Genomic DNA, 4597 nt, shown 5'->3' with positions numbered 1-4597 from the left:
ACACACACACACACACACACACACACACACACACACATATATATATATTCATTTCCGAGAGGCATGGCCGTGCCTCTCGCGGAAGAAAAAAATCATATTTTTTGGCGCAAAAAAAAATTGGTCCAAAGGCCAAGGAAAGCCAGTGGAAAACCAAAAAATTGAAAAAAAACACTTCAAAAGTCGAAAACGTGTGCGAAAAAAAAACACATAAAAAATCGAAAACACTTAAAAAGCCACGTTCAACCTCAGCCTGTCAGGTGGCACCGTTCGGATGTTGTCGTGTCGCATTGATATACATTTTGATGGACATATCAATTACTTCTCCTTTGCAACGCACGGGCATATGTGCTAGTGAACTATGAAAAAATAAATTCATCAATGAATAGTGATATTTACTATTTGGCACTAATCATTATACCTCATGAATGAATTTGTGTTTGAACTTAGAATTCACATGGTAATAGAATATCATATTCATAACATATATAGTTTTAATTGAACTTTTGTTTCAAAATTTAGAAACATAGTTTCCATGTGGGTTTCATGGATTTTCACCATAACTTAGTTTTTTTTTGCGAGATACCATAACTTAGTTTCTAGAGGATATTCTCTCGCCTGTGTACATACAAAAGCTTTTCTTTTCGTCTGCCTACAGGTTAGAAGTAAGAGCTCGTATTGAATGCCTCAAATCTTTTTCAGTCTCAATCAATCTAACAAGAAAAAAAATACCATTTCAGCGAATTGAATCTGTAATTTTTCTAGTAGACTAAGACTTTAGAAAATGACATTTTCTATTATTTGGCTGTGTTTTTTTATGGAGTCGCGCTATCTCCCCTTCTGGTAAGCCTTTCTTTTCTTTTCTTTTTTTGCGTGTTCTGTTTTTTGCGTGTTTTTCTGTCAGTTTCTTTCGTTCTTTGTGTGTCTGGATGTGTGTTGTGCGTTTGGGTTTGTGTGTATATTGTGCTATTCTATTACCAAAACCAAACCTGCAAAAAGTTCTTACTCATGCTGTTAACTAACCAAGGTGACAAGGCTAGCATGTGGAGGCTTCATCATGGCGTCGAAGATACAACACACGGTGCTGGACGGGCCAGGGATGGTGCAGTTCCTGGCTGCCGTGGCGGAGCTGGCGCGGGGAGCAGTGGCACCGACGGTGCGGCCGGTGTGGGCACGAGAGCTGCTGATGGCTATGCACGACGACCCGGCGCCACCTACAGTATTCACGCACCGAGAGTATGACGACGTGCCGGATGCCAGCGGCACCATCATGCCCCTCGAGTCCATGGTGCGCCGCCCCTTCTTCTTCGGGCCCGGGGAGCTCAGCACCATCCGCTCCCACCTCCCGCCGGCCGTCCGTCGCAGCGCCACCGCCTTTGATCTCCTCACGGGGTGCTTGTGGAGGTGTCGCACCGTGGCGCTGGCCCCCGTCGCCCACGAGGAGATGCGGATGATTTGCCTCGTCAGCCCCCGAGGCCGGAAGCAGCAGGACGGCGGCACCCCCGTCGTCCCTGTCGGCTACTACGGCAACGCGTTCGCGTGCCCGGTCGCCATCTCCACGGCCGGCGACCTTTGTGCCAACCCGGTGAGCTACGCCGTGGAGCTGGTGATGAAGACCAAGAGGGAGGTGGACATGGAGTATCTGAGGTCGGTGGCACGCCTCATGGTGCGGCGGGGGCGGCCGCACTTCACGATGGTGCACGCATACGTGATGGCGGACGTATCTAAGTTTGGGTTCCGCGACCACGACTTCGGGTGGGGCACACCGGTCTACGGCGGAATGGCCGAAGGTGGCATCGGCCATATGACCGGGGACACCAGCTTCCTCATCGCCGTCAAGAATTCCAAGGGTGAGGACGGCCTCGTGGTGCCCGTGTGCCTGCCTAGTCCCGTCATGGACAAGTTCGTGGAGGAGATGAGAAGGTTGATGCACCCGGCCGTCGGTGCCGTGGCCGTACCGCGGCAACTTCCTGTGATCAGATCTCCTATATGAACCGAGTCCGGCCAGCCTACCATAAATAAGCCGGAGTTGAGTTATGCATGGTATACTCCCTCCGTTCCTAAATATAAGGTTTTTTACTGACTCTATAATAGGGACTACATACAAAGCAAAACGAGTGAATCTACACACTAAAATACATCTATATGTTAAACTCTGTATGATCGTCTAGGCTAGATCCTTAAGGGTAGATGGGATGAGGAGTACAAGATACCTTCACTTCCTTCATATCAAGGAACTCCCGGTGCCGGCCATGGTGGATGGCAGCGGTGTGGGCGTGTGTGTGCGTGAGTGGCGGTGGTGGAGCTTCCCGTCGCTTCAGCGCCACCCTCTGGATCGGACTAGGGTTAGGAGTGGGGAACAGTGGCGGAGGCGAACCTCGTGATGCTAGCCGCCGACCCCACCTCTTTATATAGTGCAGGTGACAGGGGGCCGTCAGGGCGCGAATCGAAGGGTCCGGTGGGCCGTTGGGCCCACACGGTGGAGATCATCTTAACATTCTCCCCCTTGATCTCAACTTTTACTTTTGACCTTATATTTTTACTTTACTCGTTTCATAACAGATCAATACATAGAACATGTTTCATCGTCACAGCTCAATTGCCGATAGAATCAGACAGCCACAACGTACCTCTCTGTTTTGAAACAAATTCTTTAACCTTGGGCCATTTTATTGTCCGGAAATGTTAGACTATACCATAAAACCCATGTCGACTGTGTGTTCTCCGAACACACTGGACGGTAAGCCTTTAATAAGCAGATCTGCAAACACTTGTCTGTTGCTTTTATGCTTCAAGCATTTCTACATAATTCCGGACTTTTTCCTTTACAACGCATAACTCTGTGTCAGTGTGTTTGGCATCAACACTTGACTCGTTGACATAGGAGCAAAACTTAAAATGGTTATCGCTGTTGTCAACCATTATCAACTCCGGGTACAGATCTCCTTAACCATTTTGCCTGTCCCCAAGCCTCATATCATGCTATAAAATATCTTTGCATCACATTGATGATAATTGTTTCATTCTTTGGAGCTTTGCCACACAAAAACTCCAAGTGTGAAAGTTAGATATAATTGTGGATTTCGCTATATTTTTCACAAGTCCTGTCTTTGTACTCACAATCTTTTGAGAGCACTTATTTCTTTCAGCATGAGGCCGATATCTTTGACTCCATTCCGGTTATCTATATATGGGGTGGACATTGCCAAAACAATCTGGATATGTGAACTGTGTTAGGGTAATATATTGAGCTTCCAACAACTGAAGCATATGGTACCATATCCGTTTTGAATCTTTTCTCATGAATTTTTTGGAACACCATAGTTTCTAGTTCCATTACCCTTGACTATAAGAACAGGCGTAGGTTTTCTCGCATGCATACTTTAGAGACCTCTCTTAGCATGTCCATGCGACATCCCTAATACCCCTTTTATTCTTTTCTTCGTGAATCTCGATACTTATAACGAGAGACACTACCGAGAACATTATTTTGAACTTTGAGCTTTGAGGACAAGAACTTCTTTTCTCCTCATGCACTAGATTGACATCACCACTAGCAAGTAGAATGTCATCCACATGCACAGAATTGGGAAATGAATTTTCCATTCTATAACTTTGCATGAATACAATTGTCCTCTCATTTTCTTTAACCCAAAATAACATACGATTCTTTTAACTTTTAAAAGCCACTGTCTAGAGACTTGCTCTAGTCCATAAAAGACTTCTTGAAACGGTATCCCTTGTGTTCTTTTCTTTCATCTGATGTAACTCAGATCATGATGTCAATCATGATGTGGCACTTAACACTCATTGTAATCTATTTCCTTTGGAGTCATATTGACCTTGTAGACCCTTTACAGCCTACTGTTTTGGCTCCATTGGAAATTACTTATGAGTCTCAAAGCTCGATTGAACGCTTTAAATGAGGTGGGATCAACCTCCATTTGAATTTCACTAACATAGACTTTATAGTAATCAGAAGTATCTGATTATCTCATTCCTTAAGACCATCTGTGTCTCAGGTACTAGCACTTCTTTCATATGGGGTTGTGGTTGCTCTGTCATTGCCAAAAGGCAAATTAATTCTATAGTCTTTGGTATTTTCATACCATGCTCCCCCATATTACTCCATCTTCACTAAAATGGGGTATCTTTAAACTTTATTATTTGGGTTTATTCTGGTAAAACTTTCTTCTTTATGGCACTTTTAAGCACCGTCTTAGTATTCCTTAGTCTGCAGTCGAAACTGTAAAAGATCCAGGAATACAACTATTTCTTTTCTTTAGGGGTATTATTATGACCGTCGTACTTCCCCAGACGATCAAATTCAATTTCATCATTCTTAATTTATCTCATATTTCTTTCTCCCCCTCGAAATGTGGCAAGAACTTTTCTGCCACAATTTCGAAAAAACATTCACAACTCTTGTGAATTGAGGAAACTTCGATTATCTACTTCCTTTTTCTGATTACTTCATACGAAATGAAGTTATCTATTAACTGGTATGGGAAGTACTTTTTCCTCATTCCATTTCAGAAACTCAACAGAGTTCTTTATCATTAGTACTTTTGCAAGTCACACTTGCATATCATTCTTATCT

At 44.1% G+C, this 4597-nt stretch overlaps 1 pseudogene; it reads left to right on the top strand.

Moving 5' to 3' along the window:
* Nucleotides 1–2135, top strand: part of LOC119297917 — a 3941-nt pseudogene extending 1806 nt beyond the window's left edge.
* Nucleotides 2136–4597: the final 2462 nt, after the last annotated feature.

This window comes from Triticum dicoccoides, chromosome 5A (assembly GCF_002162155.2).
Source record: "Triticum dicoccoides isolate Atlit2015 ecotype Zavitan chromosome 5A, WEW_v2.0, whole genome shotgun sequence".
In the NCBI taxonomy this organism is placed as follows: Eukaryota; Viridiplantae; Streptophyta; class Magnoliopsida; order Poales; family Poaceae; genus Triticum; species Triticum dicoccoides.
Note: the sequence above shows the minus strand (reverse complement) of the source record. Positions and strands in the feature narration are given on the sequence as shown.